The sequence below is a fragment of the Podarcis bocagei genome, assembly GCF_964188305.1.
Source record: "Podarcis bocagei genome assembly, contig: HAP1_SCAFFOLD_109, whole genome shotgun sequence".
NCBI lineage: Eukaryota > Metazoa > Chordata > Lepidosauria > Squamata > Lacertidae > Podarcis > Podarcis bocagei.
Genome location: NW_027670316.1, coordinates 155,557 through 176,885, shown reverse-complemented (window position 1 = coordinate 176,885; position 21,329 = coordinate 155,557). Strand labels below are relative to the sequence as shown.

Genomic DNA, 21,329 nt, shown 5'->3' with positions numbered 1-21,329 from the left:
ATCAACTATCAAAAGACCAAGATACTCGCTTTTGGGAAAAAGCCAAAGCTTAGAAGCTGGGAACTCCAAGGCCATAAATTAGAACAAGTCACAAACTACAAGTATCTAGGAATGGTAGTACAGGCCTCAGGAACCAACAAACTACACATAAACTCCATCGGGAGTTCAGCGGAAAAAAACCGCAAATTGTATTCTTAAATTCTTCAGAGCACAAAGGGGCTCCTTCGTCCCCGCAGCTCTAAAATTATACAAGGCCAAAACTTTGGCACAACTCCTGTATGGTTCCTTTTTGGGTCTGCCTTCCTCTGCTTTCTCCCCCCTTGAGGGAGTTCAATCTAGACTTCTTAGAGCTCTCCTCCAAGTCCCCAGATGTCTCTCAAACGCATGGGTGAGATTGGAAACGGGGATGATGAGAGTGGAGGCTAGCATCTGCTTAACATCAATCTACAAATGGCTGACATTGAATCTGCTCCCCCGAGGGATAGCCCCACTCATCCTCTGCGACCAATTCCAGTCAGGCTGGCAGACTGCAGTTCTGAACACCCTCCAGAAACTGGGTTTTGCCCCTCAAGCCCTTCTAAGTCTGGGCTTGGGCCAGGCAAAAGCCACGGTCAGGCAAAGAATATTAGATACCAAGAGACAACAGGACTGCGCAAGGTGCCATAACTATAAAATTGGAGAAATCGAGAGAGATATAGCTGCACCGGCAGCATATCTCTTCTTTCTCGTATCTAGAAATGCAAGAAGGGCCTTTACACTTGCCAGAAGCGCGGCTCTTCCCTCGCCAGTCCTGGATGGAGCCTTTAGAAAAGTCCCCTATGCTCAGAGACTTTGCACCTGTCCATTGGGAGAGATAGGAAGCCCAGAACACTTGTTCTTTAAATGTCCCTTTTAGAGGAGAGGCATGTAGTAAGTTCATTGATCCTCTTCTGGTGAGGCTCGCCGACCTCCTGCAAAAGCAAAAATTTGACCTTTTGCTGTTAGGCAAAGATCAGAAGAAGACCTGGATGGTCGCCAGATTCTGTGTACAAATCTGTAGGCGCAGACCATCGCCCAACTCAAAATAGTCTGGCATGAAAATCCCCAAACTCGGTTCCACGGGTGACTCTGAGTCAACTCCCTCGGATAGTTTATTGTTGCACATTGGTTCTAAATTTATTGTTGTACATTGTTTTAATTTTCTGTTTTAACCATATTTGCACATCAGTTTCTAATGTTGTGAGTGTCCTCCATTTCAGAGGCTTCTACTCTGCAGCCTCTTATAGTTGTTTTAACTGCAAGTCTTTTAGATCTTACGCTCTTACAGTTGTTTTAACTGCATGTTTTTATTTGTTTTTAGTTCTTATCTGTTTTAATTATCAGTTTTTATCCGTCCATTATCTGTGTTTAATCTTGTATGTTATTCAGATGATTTCCTGGTATGCTTGGGATCCTTGTCCTGTTAACAGCATGACCCAATTTTGGCCAAGCTACAGCTGTCGGGCAAACTGCCTCACATTTGACTCTAGAATACTTTGGTATACAGAGGAGTTCATGGTTGACTCAATGACTACAAGGTTCCCAGCTCCTGTGCCTACAAAACAAGCCCAAATCACCACCCCAAGCTGCTTGTGCTGATATGCTGTTTGGTTTTCGTCAAAGGTGGTGCTGTGCATTAAGGCCAGACATCTCCACTTTGGTCTTGTCTGTCCAAAGGACATTGTTGCAGAAGTCTTGTGGTTTGTTCAGATGCAACTTTGCAAACCTAAGTCGTGCTGCCATGTATTGAATAATAGGATTATTCAGAAGGAATTGAATAATCAGGATCAGGTGCACAACCTTGGGGTCATTTTGAACTCACATCTGTCCATGGATGCACAGGTTAATTCTGGTAGCTAGACTGGTGATAAGGAGTGGCCGCCATATAACACCCAGCCTGGAAGATCTATATTGGCTCCCTGTACATTTCTGAGCACAATTCAAAGTGTTGGGGTTGGTGTTGATCTTTAAAGCCCTAAATGGCCCTGCCACTGTATACCTGAGGAGTGTCTCCACCCTCATCATTCAGCCCACGAACTAAGGTCCAGTTCTGAGGGCTTTCTGGCGGTTCCCTCAATGCAAGAAGTGATGTTACAGGGAACCAGGCAGGCTGCCTCTGTGGAACACCCTCTCATCTGATGTCAAATAGATAAACAACTACACAACTTTCTGAAGACATCTGAATGCAACCCTGTATCAGGAAGCTTTTAATCGATGATGTGTTGCTGTGTTTTGATTATGTTCTAAGCCACCCCTTCATGGATCACCGCCTTGCCGTGGCGAAGGGGCTTGAATAACTCAGAGAAGCTATGAACTATGCCATGCAGGGCACCCAAGATGGACAGGTCATAGTGGAGAGTTTTGGCCAAACGTGATCCACCTGGAGCAGGAACCGGCAAGTCACTCCAGTATCCCTACCTAGAAAACTCCATGGACAAAGACAACAGGCATATAAAAGTTATAACACTGGAAGATGAGCCCCTCAGGTCGGAAGGCGTCCAACATGCTACTGAGGAAGAGCGGAGGACAAGTACAAGTAGATTAAAGTTGGATGTGGTCAAAAATGAGATGGCAAGAATAAATGTTGACATCCTGGGCATCAGTGAACTAAAATTGAGGGGAATGGGCGAATTCAGTTCGGATGACCATCATATCTACTACTGTGGGCAAGAATCCCGTAAAAGAAATGGAGTGGCTCTCATAGTCAACAAAAGAGTGGCAAAAGCTGTACTGGGATGCAATCTCAAAAATGATAGAATGATCTCGATATGAATCCAAGGCAGACCTTTTAACATCACAGTAATCCAAGTTTATGCACCAACTACTTGTGCTGAAGAAACTGAAATTGACCAATTCTATGAAGACTTACAACACCTTATAGAAATGACACCAAAGAAAGATGTTCTTCTCATTATTGGGGATTGGAATGCTAAAGTAGGGAATCAAAAGATAAATGGAACAACTGGCAAGTTTGGCCTTGGAGATCAAAACGAAGCAGGGCAAAGGCTAATAGAGCTCTGTCAAGAGAATAAGCTGGTCAGCATAAACATGCTTTTCCAACAACACAAGAGACGACTCTACACGTGGACATCACCAGATGGGCAGCATTGAAATCAGATTGATTATATTCTCTGCAGCCAAAGATGGAGAAGCTCAATACAGTCAGCAAAAACAAGACCTGGAGCTGACTGTGGCTCAGATCATCAGCTTCTTATAACAAAATTCAAGCTTAAACTGGAGAAAGTAGGAAAAACCACTGGGCCGGTAAGATACAATCTAAATCAAATCCCTTATGAATACACAGTGGAAGTGAGGAACAGGTTTAAGGATCTAGATTTGGTGGGCAGATTGCCTGAAGAACTATGGATGGAGGCTTGCAACATTATACAGGAAGCAGCAACGAAAACCATCCCAATGAAAAGGAATTGCAAGAAAGCAAAGTGGCTGTCCAACGAGGCCTTACAAATAGCTGGAGAGAGAAGGCAAGCAAAATGCGAGGGAGATAGTGAAAGATACAGGAAATTGAATGCAGATTTCCACAAAATAGCAAGGAGAGACCAGAAGGCCTTCTTAAACAAACAATGCAAAGAAATAGAGGAAAACAACATAATGGGAAGAACCAGAGATCTGTTCAAGAAAATTGGAGATATGAAAGGAACATTTCGTACAAAGATTACCATAATAAAGGACAAAAGTGGAAAGGACCTAACAGAAACAGAAGACATCAAGAAGAGGTGGCAAGAATACAAAGAGGAATTATACCAGAAAGATACACGCCAGGTAGTGTGGTTGCTGACTTTGAGCCAGACATCCTGGAGAGTGAAGTCAAATGGGCCTTGGAAAGCACAGCTAATAACAAGGCCAGTGGAAGTGATGGCATTCCAGCTGAACTATTTAAAATTTTAAAAGTTGATGCTGTTAAGGTGCTACACTCAATATGCCAGCAAGTTTGGAAAACTCAGTGGTGGCCAGAGGATTGGAGAAGATCAGTCTACATCCCAATCCCAAAGAAGGGCAGTGCCAAAGAATGCTCCAACTACCGCACAATTGCACTCATTTCACATGCTATCAAGGTTATGCTTAAAATTCTACAAGAAAGGCTCAAGCAGTATGTGGACCGAGAACTCCCAGAAGTGCAAGCTGGATTTAGAAGAGGCAGAGGAACCAGAGACCAAATTGCAAACATGCACTGGATTATGGAGAAAGCTAGAGAGTTCCAGAAAGACATCTACTTCTGCTTCATTGACTATGCAAAAGCCTTTAACTGTGTCAGTCACAGCAAACTATGGCTAGTTCTTAACGAAATGGGAGTGCCTGATCACCTCATCTGTCTCCTGAGAAATCTCTATGTGGAACAAGAAGCTACAGTTAGAACTGGATATGGAACAACTAATTGGTTCAAAATTGGGAAAGGAGTATGACAAGGCTGTATATTGTCTCCCTGCTTATTTAACTTATATGCAGAATTCATCATGCGAAAGGCTGGGCTGGATGAATCCCTAGCCGGAATTAAGATTGCCGGAAGAAATATCAACAACCTCAGATATGCAGATGACACAACCTTGATGGCAGAAAGTGAGGAGGAATTAAAGAAACTTTTAATGAGGGTGAAAGAGGAGAGTGCAATATATGGTCTGAAGCTCAACATCAAAAAAAAAAACAAAAAACAAAGATCATGGCCACTGGTCCCGTCACCTCCTGGCAAATAGAAGGGGAGGAAATGGAGGCAGTGAGAGATTTTACTGTCTTGGGCTCCATGATCACTGCAGATGGTGACAGCAGTCACAAAATTAAAAGACGCCTACTTCTTGGGAGGAAAGCAATGACAAACCTAGACAGCATCTTAAAAAGCAGAGACATCATCTTGTCAACAAAGGTCCTTATAGTTAAAGCTATGGTTTTCCCAGTAGTGATGTATGGAAGTGAGAGCTGGACCATACAGAAGGCTGATCGCCGAAGAATTGATGCTTTTGAATTATGGTGCTGGAGGAGACTCTTGAGAGTCCCATGGACTGCAAGAAGATCAAACCTATCCATTCTTAAGGAAATCAGACCTGAGTGCTCACTGAAAGCTGAGGCTCCAAAACTTTGGCCACCTCATGAGAAGAGAAGACTCCCTGGAAAAGACTGTGATGTTGGGAAAGATGGAGAGCAAAAGGAGAAGGGGACGGCAGAGGACGAGATGGTTGGATAGTGTTCTCGAAGCTACCAGCATGAGTTTGACCAAACTGCGGGAGGCAGTGGAAGACAGGAGTGCCTGGCGTGCTCTGGTCCATGGGGTCACGAAGAGTTGGACAAGACTAAACAGCTAAACAACAACAACAAAAGCCACCCAGAGTTGCTGGAGCAACCAGGCTTACACTTACACTTACACCCACCCCCACACCCCTTTATCTTTTAGCTCCTGAAAGACTCAAGTTTCCATCTTAGCTGATTTTTTTCTGCCATAGCCTCAGTTATGAATACCAGAGTAGGCTGATCAGGATTTAAGAATTTGTGAACAAATTTGTGAACAAAGGCCCAAACTTTCGATCTGAAAATAATTGAGTGTATTGGGGAATGTTATTATAGAGAAGAGAGGTAGATATTATTTATGATGCCTGACAGTATTGGTGTCAGGGACTGGAATGAAGAAGCAAAGGCATGGGAGGAATCTCCCCCCCCCCTTCTCATGGCGCTAACAGGGGGGAGAGAGACAGCTTTGATTTGCAGCCAAACTATGAGGGAGAAAACCAGGCAGAGATGGGAGAGCAGCCAATCTATGCAGAATTGGGAGACTTAAGGGGGTAGGGGAGCAGATAGTAGGTGATCCTCAATCCCCTAGGATGCAATGGTCACTGAGGGTACCAGAGCAGCATACGCAACAATGTTTGGCAATGGAAAGCTTCCGTAGGAGTCGATGCTGCTGGGGGAGGGGAAATGAGGAGGAGTCAGAATGAATAATTCCATGATGGTGTAAAGACTGGAATTATTTGTGTTACAGCAGTGACTGAATAAATCATACTTAAAAGCCTTCTTGTTTTCTCCTGGCTCCTTGAAAACATCAGGAAGGGAGGGAGAGATTCCTCAGACCTGACAATTAGAGTCATTTGCAAAGTGCCCCTGGATGTAGATTGCGCCACGGCAATAATAATTTGGTGCAAGTTTAGTCGCAGTATGCTTCTTAGTCTTTAATCAGTTTAATTTATTTAGATTTATATCCTGCTTTTTGACAAAATTCCTCAAAGTGACTGGTTCCTTTTACTAAAATAATGATGCTAGAATAATGGAATCTGCAGAAATATCTACCGAAAATATCCAAGTAAGCAGTCATGGGGAAATCAATCACACTTGTTGCAATTTTTATGTGGTATTCATTCAGCAGTGGCTCCATTCTTGTCACCCAGATAGCATCATTGATTGACGTTCTCACTGCCCACATAGTGAGAGTTTCCACAATCCAGGGTGGATATTACCTTAGTGGGGTGTGTCACCCCATTTCAAAACCACGCCGGCTTAGTTGGAGGTGTGGGTGTTTCCCAAGCCATTAAGGAGGCACAGCAACTGCAGAACACATTTTCTTACATGCCACTGTATGGCACGATGATGAATGACAGCAGTAGCTGGAGGTAGAGGGGGAAAGGCAAGTTGGGAATGAGGTCAGCACAGTATATGCAGACAAGAAGGACTGGCTCCATCAATGTGTTTGAATCATATCCATCTTGCCACTATCTTCCTCGCTCATCTGCAGCATCATGATGGGTACTTTGATCCTGACTTAAAGCAACCAAGTCAAATACCAAGAATGATTTATCTGCCTTGTACAATTTTGAAGCAGTTATTTCCCATATTCTTTCTGTTCCCTTCACTACCATATTGGAGAAACAACTGGCTTCTCCTGAATAGGCTGTTCCAAGGAAAGGAAGGAAAGGCAAAAGATAAAAAGATAAATGAAACATGATCCTTCTCTAGTCCTTTTGCAAGGACTGTTTCCGGATGGGGGCAGTGAGCAAGTGTGCACACTCATAGATTCAGGAGCGTCTACAGATTTTATAGACTTGGACTTTGTGGAGAGGCTGCAGATGGCCATGCAGAGGTTGGAGCCCCTGCTAGACGTACAGACCATTGATGGGTGGCCCTTGCTAGCTGCACGTGTATCTGAGGCTATGATGCCGGTAGGCCTGGGGTTGCCGAGCCACAGAGAGACAATCACATTCCACGTCACAAGGTTGGCAACTCACCCTGTGGTGCTGGGAATGACGTGGCTATCCCGGCATGATCCTGTGATCACTTGGGGGCAGAGATCCATAACCTTTGCCTCGGCCTATTGCCGCCTACACTGCCTAGGTGGAAGGGGGCCAGAGAGAGCAGAGGTTGGAGGCCCTAGGAGCCCTCACGGGGAACGAAGGACAATTACCCCCTCCCTAGAAGGCCTATCAAGATGTGTTCTGTGAGAAGGAAGCTGATAGATTACCACCTTAGGCCTTATGACTGCAAAATCGAATTGCTGCCAGGGGCCCAGCTGCCCATTAGTTGGCTTTATTCCATGTCAGAAGCAGTTTGCCAAGCTGAAGGAATTTCTGAAGAAGAATTTGGCGCATGGCTTTATCCATCCTTCTAAGGCTCTTTGGAGCGCACCTGTGCTTATTGTGAAGAAGAGGAACAACTCTGAGCTGTGCCTCTGCTATGATTATAGGAGGCTGAACCAGGTGACGGTGCCCAATCGCTACCCCCTGCTACGTATAGGGAACTTGCTGGAGTGGTTGAGGTCAGCAAAGATCTTCACAAAGCTTGACTTGAGGGGGGCCTATAACTTGATAAGGATAAGAGAAGAACATGAGTGGAAGACCACCTTTTGTACCATTTAGTCATGCATAAGCTGACTCCGTCAGAGCAGAACTACACCATCTGGGAGAAGGAATTGTTTGCTATATGGGACACTGTGGAGACATGGTGACACTTCCTGGAGGGGGCACAACATAAAGTGGAGGTGCACACCAATCACCGTAATCTAGAACACTGGCAGACAGCTTGGTGTCTTAACCAGAGGGAGATAAGGTGGGCACATTTCTTTGCCAGGTTCAACTTCAGAGTGCAGTATGTGGTGGGCCCTCAGAACCAAAAAGCAGATGCTCTTTCATGGAAACCGGAGTATCTGGAAGAGGCTACCCTAGTGCTGAGGCACATCCTCAGACCGGCTACCGATAGCTGTGGTCTCAGCAGCTGATGCTCGACTTCCAGAAGCAAACTGCCGAGGATGAGTTTGCAAGGAAGAACATAGAGGCAATACAGAGATGGGATAGTGCTGCAGATGGCTTTGCTGAAAGAGGTGGATTGTTGTATAAGGGAACAGCGTTATACGTCTCAGAGGAGGAGCTCCATGCCAAGGTTTTGAAGCTGTGTCATGACAGCCCCATTGCAGGGCATTTTGGGCAGTACAAAACCTTATTCTGAGTGACGAGACCGTTTTGGTGACCAAAGGTGAAGGAGGAAATGAAAGAGTATGTGAAGGCGTGTGAGACTTGTCAACGGGCAAAGAGACCCCGCGAAGTGCCTGCAGCACTACTCCAACCATTTCCTACATCTCAAGGACCATGGGAGGCGATAGCTATGGACTTTATCACCGACCTGCCTGAGTCACAGAAGCAGACGGTGATATGGGTGGTGGTGGACTTGTTCTCAAAGATGGCGCATTTTGTGCCCTGTAAGAAGTTGCACAGGAGACGGCTCAACTTTTCGTGGAGCATGTGTTTAAGCTGCATAGATTGCTCTAAGGGTCATCTCAGACAGAGGAACACAGTTTACCTCCCAGTTTCAGCGAGCCACCCACAGACCAATGGAAAGTCGGAAAGGACGAACGTGACCTTGCAACATTAACTATCAACAGGATGATTGGGTCAACAAGCTGGCTCTAGCAGTGTTTGCATATAACAGTGCTTTAGACCCATCTACACAACAGTCTTCCTTCTTTGCCAGCCTGGGAAGTCACCCCACGCCTTTCCAGGACAGGAAGACAACATGTCAGTCCCAGCTGCGGAACATCTGGCAGAGGAATTGGAGGCTCTACACAGCTTACTACAAGAGCAGTTGGAACAGGTGAAAGACGCATATAAGAGGGAGGCGGATAAGCATAGAAAACAAGGCAAGGAGATAAGGGTGGGGGACCAAGTGTGACGGTCTACAAAAGGATGGTGCCGGAAGTTGGACCTTCAGAGGGTGGGGCCATTTGAAGGAGTGGAACAAATTAGCCATGTATCATTCAGGCTTTGTTTGCCCACCTCCATGAAGATACACTCTGTATTCCATAGGTCCTTATTGTCACCCGTGAACCCTGCACACCCGTATCAAGCGCCCAAGGAGGCACCCCCCCACACACACACAACCAATCATTGTGGAAGGTGAAAAGGAATATGAGGTGCCACAGTTGCTGGACTCTGGCTGGAGGGGAAGGAGATTGCAATATTGAGTATCTTGGAAAGTTTATGGGAATGAGGGAAATTCTTGGAAAGGTTATGGGAATGAGGAAAATTCTTCGGAGGATTCCAAAAATGTGCATGCCCCTAGGTTACAGGTAGAATTCCACCGCAGGTGTCTCAGCAAACCAAAACCCAGAAGGGTGGAGGGAGGAGGAGAAGGCAGTGGAAGAAGATGGCAAAAGTGAGGCTGAAGGGGGGGGCAGCATAGTAGGGAACTCTCAAGAGGAGGAAGAAGAGTGTGAATGACTGGTGGGAAAACACAGACAGGGAGCCTCAGGAGGAGGGGGAGCAGGAGGAGGAGGATTATAGGGGAGGGAGTGGTGTTGTGAACACACCAGCCCAAAGCAAAGACATACTGCCTGAAATAGAATGCAGGCAGATGCAGAGGGAGCAGAGAGGCTTGTATACTTCTCAAACAGTTGAAACAGGGGGGGTTGTCTACCCCCCTCTTTTGAGAGCTGAAAGGAATGCAGCTTATCTGCTTCGGCAGAGCAGGCTGGAGACAGCCAGCCCTCACAAGAAGCACAGTCATGCCCAGGACAAAGGAGAGCGAGTAGTTCCTCACAGGAAGAGGAGGCAACTAATACCATTAGTCCCAAAACTAGGTGAATAGGGAAAGTCCTAGAAAGAAAACAAGCCCCAAAACATAAGGGTCAGAAGTTCAGGATATTCTGCAGAAACCGGAAGGGCTCTTCAGAGTCAACTTGACTGTGATGAACACATACTCCAATAGAGCAGTCAGAGACTAATTGCTGCTTGCAGTAAATGTACCAGTTAATTAAGTCTTGTGTGCTGTTATTAAGCAGGATGCCAGCCCACACCTGTCAAAGGCACACGGGCACAGCACGGGCGTAGGAAGGGGGTGGGGTGGGGGCAGTCTGCCCCGGGCTGACAAAGGGGGTGACAAAAAGGCAGACAGTGAGGGGCTTGCCTCGTCGCCGCCACACACTACGGAATGGCTCATTGCCGCGCGCACGGCGGATCATCTTGCCCCCCCAGCTCGTCCCGCCCATGCAGCTAACTACGCCACTGGGGCACAGATCGCCATTCCAGTCTTCTTGAAGCAGCACCACTCCCAACGCCCTATTGGAGGCATTGGTCTCCACCACCATGCTGGGAGTCGGCATGGGCTAGATAGTCCTCTGAGGTGAATACGGCCTTGAGTTGTTCAAATGCCTGCTGAGCCTCTGCTGTCCACAGGAAGGGTTTTATTTTACCCTCAAGGAGTCCGTAAGAGGCACTGTGAGCCTGGAGTAGCCAGACACGAACTTGTGATAGTAGTTCGCAAACCCCCAAAACCTTTGCAAGTCCTTTTTGGTTTTTTTATATAAAATATTTATTAAAGGTTTTAAACAATATAACACCAAACATATAAAACACCATCACCAACATAAAACAAACAGAAAAAAAAGAACAAAGATTTAACACACACCAGATGAAAAACAAGATAGTTAATTTCCAGAAAAACCATATTTCCATAACCTTCCTTTGGGACTTCCTCTCATCTCCCTTATCTGCGTTCCCAATTATAAAGTTGAGTCAGCAATACTTCACCTTCTTTCAATCTTACTTTGTAATTTCCAAATATTATGTCTCCAATTTCAATTTTAATTTTCACATATTTAAGTATTTAATTTTGACATAATATTATATAAAGTTACATCCTTATTTTTATAAATCGCTTATTTTCATACTTTTTTCAACTAGTTGGTGGTACCAAGTTATTTTCTATCCTGCATCATCTTAGCATTCATACAATTTACAGTGTTTTTGCAAATAGTCCTTGAACGTTTTCCAGTCCTCTTCCTCCGTCTCTTCTCCCAGGTCCCAGATTCTGCCAGTCATTTCTGCCAATTCCATATAGTCTATCAGTTGCATCTGCCATTCTTCCAGAGTGGGCAAATCTTGGGTCTTCCAATGCTTTGCAATAAGTATTCTTGCTGCTGTAGTCACGTACATAAAGTTCGGTCCTTCTTTAACACCCTTTGGCCGACAATGCCCAAAAGGAAGGCCTCTGGTTTCTTAGGGAAGGTATATTTAAATACCTTTTTTAACTCATTATAGATCATTTCCCAGAAAGCCTTAACCCTTGGGCAGGTCCACCACAGGTGAAAGAATGTTCCTTCAGTTTCCTTACATTTCCAACAATTATTGTCTGGCAAATGGTATACTTTTGCAAGCTTGACTGGGGTCATGTACCACCTGTATATCATTTTCATAATATTTTCTTTCAAGGCACTGCATGCCGTAAACCTTACACCGGTGGTCCATAACCTTTCCCAGTCAGCAAACATAATGTTGTAACCAATGTCCTGTTCCCATTTTATCATTGCTGATTTAACCGTTTCATCCTGAGTGTTCCATTTTAACAGCAAGTTGTACATTTTTGAAAGTACCTTAGTTTTTGGTTCTAACAGTTCTGTTTCTAGTTTCGATTTTTCCACCTGGAAACCTGTTTTTTTGTCCATATTGAAATTCTCCCTAATCTGAGCATAATGTAACCAATCTCGCACTTTATCCTTTAGTTTCTCAAAACTCTGCAATCTCCAGATGTCTCCATCTTTTTCTAATATTTCCCAATATTTCGGCCATTTGGCCTCCATATTGAGTCTTTTCTGAGCCTTAGCTTCCATTGGTGACAGCCACCTTGGGGTCTTGTTTTCTAATAAATCTTTGTATTTTATCCAGACATTAAACACTGCTTTCCTGACAATATGGTTCTTGAAAACTCTATGAACTTTTACCTTGTCATACCACAAATATGCATGCCATCCAAAGGCGTTGTTAAACCCTTCCAAATCCAAAATATCAGTGTTCTCCAGAAGCAGCCAATCTTTCAACCAGCAGAAAGCTGCTGATTCATAATACAGCCTTAAGTCTGGCAGGGCAAACCCCCCTCTTTCCTTAGCATCAGTTAATATTTTAAATTTTATTCTGGGCTTTTTGCCCTGCCAGACAAATTTAGAAATGTCTCTCTGCCACCTTCTGAAACACTCCACCGTGTCCACAATCTGTAGGGTCTGAAACAAAAACAGCATTTTTGGCAATACATTCATTTTTATAGCAGCGATTCGGCCCAACAAGGAAAGTTTCAATCTTGACCAACTTTCTAGGTCTTTTTTGATTTCTGACCAGCACTTTTCGTAATTATCCTTAAATAAGTTCAAATTTTTGGCTGTCATGTTTACCCCTAGGTATTTTACCTTTTTAACCACACTTAAGTCTGTCTCTTTCTGAAACCTTTCTGACTCTAAAGTCGTCAATTTTTCCCCCAAAACCTTAGTTTTTTGCTTATTTAATTTGAATCCCGCCACCCGACCAAACTCTTGAATCAGTTCTAACGCCCTTTTTGTACTAGATTCTGGCTCCTGTAGTGTCAAAACCAGGTCATCTGCGAAAGCTTTAAGTTTATACTGTTTGGCTCCAACCTGTATTCCTTCAACCAACCGGTCCCTTCTAATCATGTTCAAGAGCACCTCCAGGACTGAAATAAATAACAATGGGGAAATAGGGCAACCTTGTCGTGTTCCTTTCTCAATCTTAAACTCTTCTGTCACCACATTGTTAACTATCAATTTAGCTTTTTGTTCTGAGTAAATTGCATCTATACCATTTTCAAACCCCCGTCCCACTCCCATCCCTTCAAGGTTTTTCTTCATAAACTTCCATGAGATGTTGTCAAAGGTCTTCTCTGTATCTATGAAAATCAGTACTGCTTTTGTATTAATGTTCGTTTGCAAAAGTTCCAAAATGTCAATAATGTTCCTTGTGTTATCAGATAAATGTCTACCTGGGAGAAAACCTGCCTGATCTTTATGAATCACGTCGTTTAGCACTCTTTTTAATCTATTTGCTAAAATATCTGCAAAAATTTTGTAATCCACATTTAAAAGAGAGATGGGACGGTAGTTCTTGAGTTGTGTCTTTTCAGTTTCCAATTTAGGTATCAATGTGATGAAAGCTTCTTTCCACGATTCCGGTGCTTTCTTCCCCTCCATAATCTCATTGCAAACCTCCATTAGTGGTTGAGTCAAATAATCTTTCAATGTCTTTTAATACTTGGAGGTAAGCCCATCTGGCCCTGGAGATTTGCCCAATTGCATATTCTGAATGGCTCCTTCAATTTCTTGTTGTGTTATTTTGTAGTTCAGTATTGTCCTGTTTTCTTGGGATAGTTTTGGTAGTCCATTACTTCTTAGAAATTGGTCTATCTCAGTCTCTTTTTGCGGCCCTTGAGTGTAAAGTTGTTTAAAATATCTCTGGAAACACTTTCTAATCTCCACAGGGTTCTGGATGTTTCTCCCATCGATCTCAAGATGAGTAACCGTGTTCAATTTTTGTCTCTTTTTCAACTGCCATGCTAGCAGTTTTCCACATTTGTTTGCCGATTCAAATGTCCTTTGTTTCATTAAGTTAATTTTCCACTCAACTTCCTGATTTATCAGTTTAGAATACTGTGCTTGATAGAGTTTGATTTCTCTCAAAATCTCCTGTGACTTTGGTTTCGATCTTAACTTTTTCTCACATTCCTTTATTTTCTCCAAAATCTTATCTTTTTTCTCACTCTGCACTCTTTTCTTTATTGTATTCTGTTGTATCAGAAACCCCCTCATAACCGCTTTACTTGCGTCCCAGATTACTGTTTTTTCCACTGTAGTGTTCAAATTTATTTCAAAATAGTCCTTCAAAGTCTTTTGGGCCTTCTTAATAATCTCCTGATTTCTTAATAAGGTGTCATTCATTTTCCATCTGAAGGAGCCAGTTGGAATTAATCTCATTTCCATCTTTACTGCGTTATGGTCGGAGCAGGTTTTTGGGCAGATTTCCACCTTTCTAGTCTTAGGTGCCAGTCCTCTAGTTCAGTGTTTTTCAACCACTGTTCCGCGGCACACTAGTGTGTCGCGAGATGTTGCCTGGTGTGCCGCAGCGGCGGCGAGGAGAGGCCGCCCAGCGCGGGGCTCTCGCCGTCTGCCTGCCTGGCTGCCTGCGAGCTCGGCGGGCAGCGCCTCCATCCGCAGCGCCCGCCTCGCGGCTCTCATCTGTTTAACCTTGAAGTCCCCCCCCCGTGCGCTCTCCTTCCTCAGCGCTCCAAGCGGCGCTCCGGCTCCGGGGGCGGAGGAAGAAGCTCCCGGGCTCCGGCGTGTCCTCCCGGGCGAGCGCCACTCGAGAGCCGCGAGGCGGGCGCTGCGGACGGAGGCGCTGCCCGCCGAGCTCGCAGGCAGCCAGGCAGGCAGATGGCGAGAGCCCCGCGCTGGGCGGCCTCCTGGGAGCGAGAGGCGCTGAGGAAGGAGAGCGTGCGGGGGGGGGACTTCAAGGTTAAACAGATGGACGTTGTGACCACAATCAGTTTGAATCCCTCTTTTTTTTCTAAGAAAATAAACATTTTACTGTTTTTAGGTATTCTCGTCTTATACCCATTCATGCAGTCCAGTGTGTTTAAAGAATAATTGGGTAAACAGGGTGGGAGCAAAGCACCCCTTTGGAATTATCCTGTGAGAGGATGTTATTTTAAAGCACCTGTGTGCCAATTTGGGGTGTCTGTAGAGTTTATTTTTCCACATTATAAAAATATGATACTCTCTCTTCTCAAAGGCAGATGTAATATTTTTAACAAATATTGTCATGAATAAAAATAAGCCTAAGGTTTTTTTAAAAAAAGTCAAATTTTCGCCCACTAGGCGGGCGCCGGACTGTGTCCACCCTATTTCCCATCCGTCCTGGGTGGGGATCAGATCGGATGGGATCGGATGAGAGCGGACAGGCGGTCTGCTCTCATCCGATTCCCCATAGAGAGCAGCGGGGCTCTGACATCTCCCTCTCCGCACACAGTGGTGGTGTGCCTCGTGATTTTTTTCATGAAAAAAGTGTGCCTTTGCCCAAAAAAGGTTGAAAAACACTGCTCTAGTTATCCATATTTGGCCGATTCTTGTCCATGTCAGTTGGGCTTCAGAAAAGAATGTCCCTTCTCTTCCCAGGGGGTTCTTTGTCCTCCAAATGTCAATCAAGTCCATATTGTCGGTTAGTTCAAAAAAGGTTTTTGGTAGTCTGCCCTCCTTTGTCACACTTTGACTTTGTGCTTTGTCCATGTTTGTGGACACCACCCCATTCATATCTCCCATCATGATGATGTTGCTATAGTCCAGATAGTCCAGCATTGTCTCATGCAGCTTCTTGTAAAATTCCGATTTCCCCTCATTCGGTGCATAAATTCCCAATATCAAAAAGTTCCCCCTTGTGTTTGTATTTCAATTGCCAAAATTCTTCCCTGCTCATCTTTAAAAAGAAATTTTGGTGACAGGCTCTCCTTTGCATATATCACCACTCCTCTCTTCTTCACTCGGTCCGATGAAATAAATTCTTGGCCTAGTCTCTTGTTAATTAGCACTTTTCTGTGGAGCCTAGTCACATGTGTTTTCTGCAGGCAGATAACGTCCAATTGCTCTTTCTTTAATAGATGAAATATCCTTCTCCTTTTTTCCGGGGAATTACAGCCATTAATATTCCAGCTTAGGAGCTGCAGAGACATCCTGGACCACTCTGTTATTCCTTAGGTGATGGTGTCTCTTTCTCCTGTTCTTCAGGCCCCAAAGGTGTAGGTACAGGCAATGGCCCAGACCCTGGGGTTCTTCCAATCCCTTTCTGAAGGTCTTCTCCGTAGTCACTCAGGAACTTTTCTTTGTCCTCAGCTGTTTTGATTTTCACCTTCTTCCCTCTAAATGTAAAAGATAGTCCTTGAGGGAATTCCCACCTGAAGACGATTGAATTACTCCTCAGCAGTTTCACCAACTCTGTGTAGTTTGATCTGAGTTCCAATAGTTGTTTAGGGATATCCTTGTAGATTTCCACTTTCAAATCTTGAATTTCAAGTGACTTTTTGAAATGTGCACTCAATATCTTGTCTCTTTCCTCCTTTGTTCTCAAAGCAATCAAACAGTCTCTGGGCCTATCTCTCCTTGCTACTTTTCCAAGTCTGAAAGCACTCACAATTTTAAAGTCCTTATCTTCTTCCAAAGGCCAAAATTTTGTGAATTATTTTGTCAGGTATTCAATTAAGTCCCCTTGTTCAAGTTCTAAGATTGACCTCAGTCTCAGGTTGTTTTCCCTGCTTTGTAATTCTATCATAGACAGATAGGCCTGCTGTTCACCAACCTGCTTGTGCAATGGTTTAACTTCCTCCTTTAATGCTTCAGCTTTTTGGTTAGCTTCCTCAGCCAATTTACAATTTTCTGTGGTGGCTTCAAATAGTTTCCCAATTGATTGTGCGTTCAGAGCAACTTGTTCAGTCAATTTATTAACACTGGCTGTATTTTGGTCAATCTTAGCCGATTGCTCATCCGCTTTTTTATCCAAACTTTCCAATTTTTCAAGGATTTTGTCCAATACTGAAGCGGATCCTCCTGTAGCCATACCTTCCAGCAAAGTTTGCTCAGTTTCTTCCTCTTGTGTCACCAAAATAGCAGGAACAGATGATCTGCGCAGCTGTGAAGTTAAAGTTGTTTGCTTAGCTTTAGCTTTCGCTGATCTTGTTTTCCCAGAGCCGCTCATTCCACTTCTGTCTACGTGCCAAGGTCAAACTGTATACGATCCCATGGGAAACCACAAGCCCAGAGAATAAACAAAGAGAGGAGAAAAGGAAAAAAAACAAGTCCCAGACAGTTGTAAATCCAAAATCCTCTAGGGGGAGTTCAAACGTATCTTGAGGGAAACAGCTAATTTGTTGTTCATAAAAAGTTTTTTCTCGAAACCAGAAGCCTTTCTCTTGGGCATTGTCGGCCAATTGGTGTCAAAGAAAGATAGAATTTTCTTTATGTATGCGACGACAGCAGCAAGAATACTCATCGCAAAGTATTGGAAGACACAAGATCTACCCACCGTGGAAGAATGGCAGATGAAAGTGATGGACTATATGACACTGGCTGAGATGACTGGCAGAATCCGTGATCAGAGGAAAGAGACGGCGGAAGAGGACTGGAAGAAATTTAAAATTTATCTTAAGAGCTATTATAAAATTGATGAAGGCTAAAATGCCGAGGTGGTGAGAGAAAAAGGGAAACAGTGACATAAGATCAAGCTAGAGAAAGGACTAAGAGGACACATATTTGATAAAATTGCTTAGAAGCTGCTGAGATAATCTTAGAAATAGGGATGCAGAAAGGGGAGGTATGGGGGAGTCCGAGAAATGAAGGTTACAGAAAAAAGGTTATGAAATTATACATGTTTGTTTGTCTTTTTATTTGTTTGTATTGTTTAAAAAATGTTGTAAAACCAATAAAAATTTATATAAAAAATAAAAAATAAAAAGTTTTTTCTCAAGTTGTTCCAAAACTTCAAAACTTTTAAAACAAATGTCCAAACAGCCTCAAAATTCCAAAAGACCTTCAGGTCTCTTAAAGTTAGCAGAGTTAATCTTTAGAGTAGAACAATGTCTCTAAAAAGTGCCAGAAACAGTGTTTCAATGTAGCAGTTCAGGTAGCACTCAGATGTAACCATTCAAAGTAGCAGAGTAACAAGGTCCACAATCTGACAGTTCTATCAGTCTGGCAGTCCGACTGCCTAGGTTCCTTAATAAATTTGTAAATCCAAAGGAAGAGGTAAAAACAAAATCCACAACCAGAAGAGTTAAATCCACTAATATCAACAGAGTCAGTTCAAGTAATGCAAGGATTAATACTTTTAGGCGCCGCTTCAAAGGCACCAGACAGATCAAAGTCTTTGCTTTAAGTCTTTAAGCAGAGCCGGGAGACGGACTTCCTGGTTGCGTCTCCCGCTTTGGCCAAATTTTAGATTAATTTAGTCCCCAATTCGTTCAGTCCCTCTTACTCACGGGTTATTGCTTTTTTAGTCAAATGTTCCCAGGAAAAAAGGTCAGCGCTCACCGACAGCAGCTATGCGGCTTCACTCCACAGAAAGAGCGATCGACTCACAGCACCGCGCCAGCCCCTCCACGTTCCGGAGCCCCTTACGAGGTCCCTTCTTCGTTTCGGGGGGCGCTTCTGGTACCCGCCGAGTCCCACGACCACAGGCTTTCGCTGCCTGTGGGTTTCCAACTTGGGTCTCTGCTTCGCCGTAGCGGACGACCCGTTTTTGTGGAGCTTCCCCTTCACAGCGCGAAGGAGACCGACATTGCCGTTCGCGCTGCCTCCGGAAGTCCCCAACCTTTGCAAGTCCTTTGCATCTCCTTCCACGACACTACCACCTGCACCTTGGCCAGATACATGGTGCATTTCACTTGGCGTTATACGGTACCCCAAGAACTCTACTTCTGAGACGTGGAACTGGCATTTCTCCAACTTTGTGTAAAGGCAATGCTCTCTCAGCCTTCGTAGCTCTGTCATGTGACGTACATGCTGTTCTGGGTTCTCAGAATAGATCAGAAGATAACAAATGACCTGCATATCCACCAGGTTCTCCAACACATGGTTGATGAATGCTTGCAACATCACTGTCCCTGATTGAAACCCAAAAGGCATGACCAAGTATTTGAAACTGCCATAACTGCAGAATGTTGTCTTCCACTCATCTCTCTCCCTCATATGTATCAAATTGTAAAGGTAAAGGTAAAGGGACTCCTGACCATTAGGTCCAGTAGTGGCCGACTCTGGGGTTGCGGCGCTCATCTCGCTTTATTGGCCGAGGGAGCCGGCGTACAGCTTCCAGGTCATGTGGCCAGCATGACTAAGCCGCTTCTGGCAAACCAGAGCAGCGCACAGAAATGCCGTTTACCTTCCCGCCGGAGGGGTACCTATTTATCTACTTGCACTTTGACGTGCTTTCGAACTGCTAGGTTGGCAGGAGCTGGGACCGAGCAATGGGAGCTCACCCCGTCGCTGGGATTCGAACCGCTGACCTTCTGATCAGCAAGTCCTAGGCTCTGTGGTTTAACCCACAGCGCCACCCGCACCCCCCCTTAAATCCAGCTTTGTGAAAATCTTTGCAGACCTCAACCTCTCTAGCAAATCCCCAATGCATGGTAAGGGATAGCGATTGGGCACCATGATGCGGATAATCTGGTGAAAGTCCATGCAGAGACACAGTGTGGGTGTGTCTTTTTTCTTTACAAACAGCATGGGAGAGCCCGCTGGCTCCTTGGATGGCTGGGTAAAATCCCGTGCCAGGCTCTTCTCGAGAAACTCCTTGAGAGATGTCAGCTCCTTCTCAGACATCAAATAGACATCGGCTTCTGGGCATCTGAGCCCCCGATAGCAAGTCTATTTTACAGTCATAAGTTCGATGCGGAGGCAAACTGTCTGCCTCCTTCTCACAGGACACGTCCCAGTAGGCCTTGTATTGGGGTGGCAGCTGCCCTTCCTCTCCCATTAGGGGTCCCAATACTTCCACCACCCTTGCGGCGGCTGCTACTGGGGCTTCAATACATAAGCAGTAGGTATTTTCCTTGGTTTTATTTTCTGGGACATCTGCTGCTCGCTGGGAAGGAAATTCGAGGCACCCTGCTGCAGGAGTGCATTGGAGTCCATAGATCACAGTTTGACAGCCAGGTCAGCCCAGCAACAAATGGAGCTGCAAACCCATTGGGAACTCGCTTTTGATCTCCATAGAACCTTCGATGTCCTGGTAATCCCCAAGATTACCATACATAATTTTTATGTATTGCAGGGTGATCCTATCTGGTACCTTATTTGAAGGGGGAGAAGCTACCAGGAAAGGGAGGTAACACACGTTCCGCAATACTACCTTTACTCCTTAGTCAATAACTGGTTTTCTGTGACACAGTATGTTATTGTGCAATATGATTGCTATTGTAGATGTGGAAAACTCCAAAAAAGAAAGTTTGAAGAAACTAATCATGTCAAACAAATTAAACAAGGCAAGGCTATCAAATTATTTCTTCCCTGTTGATCAAACCCCTTAATGCAGGAAAGTACTACCAAGCTGTCATAATGAATACCTCTCCCCTCAAAAATAGAGTAAAACAGACCATCATATGTGTATGTGATTATTGCTCTGAATTAAAGAGAGAAGTCCAATGCAAATACTTTTCCTAATGCAGCACTAGGATTCAATATTGTAAACAAAACATGTTATCAAGGTTTAAGAAGTGCAGGAAATCTTGCAAGCACATCTTGACACCATAACTTACATTTAATTAAAAAAGGCCACAACTTCCAAGAATCAGCCTCCACAAGCCCTCCCTCTTTTTCACAATTCTTTGTTTCCTCATACAGATGGCACACCCATCAGAGTCTCTTTAAACTGCCACCTAAAGGGACATGTCGCCATAGGGGTGGAAATTAGCCTACAAAAAAGTGCACCAGACAAGACTTCTGCTGCTTCCAGAGAGAGGTGACTGAATTAAAGGCAATTTAGGCTTACCAGGAATGTAAGTAAAAGTTTTTGTTCAGTGAATCATAAAGTGTATGTTGGAAAGAGTTGGAAAGGTCCCAAGGGTCATCTAGTCAACCCCCTGCAATGCAGGAATCTCATCAAAGTCTCTCATTCTATTTGAAACCAGACTGGGCCCTGCTTCATTTGCAAATGTGCTGGTAGTTGTGTTATTTGTCACTTCCTGTGCAGGAGTCCAGAGAGAGAGAGAGAGAGAGAGAGAGAGAGAGAGAGAGAGAGAGAGAGAGAGAGAGAAATGCTGTCTGTCTTTCAGTGTGCTTTAGGGCTGCGCGATATCAGGTTTATAACATCACAATATATTACCAGCTAAATACCACAATATCTCAGTACATCACATGATATATCTGCGGCTGCAGAGGGCCTTGCCGGGCTCTTGGAGAAGTGACCCTTTCTCACTTTCCTTAATACTCCAGCAGTGGGGGTTGGGGAGACCTTTATAAAAAGTATAAAATCAATCTATAATGAGCAGACGGCCAATATAATTCTAAACAACAC

General features: G+C 44.4%; 1 protein-coding gene across 3 annotated transcripts in view; it reads left to right on the top strand.

Moving 5' to 3' along the window:
• Positions 1 to 21,329, top strand: part of LOC308579509 (DGAT1/2-independent enzyme synthesizing storage lipids-like) — a 92,088-nt gene that overhangs the window by 17,484 nt on the left and 53,275 nt on the right. For 2 of the 3 annotated variants that reach the window (XM_081214059.1, XM_081214057.1), the window contains exon 1: positions 20,659 to 20,811. The exons of the other annotated variant lie outside the window; for it this stretch is intronic. The gene's annotated coding sequence lies outside the window, so the exon portion shown is untranslated. Of the gene's footprint in view, positions 1 to 20,658; positions 20,812 to 21,329 lie in introns of those variants that run through there. 3 annotated transcript variants of the gene reach the window in all.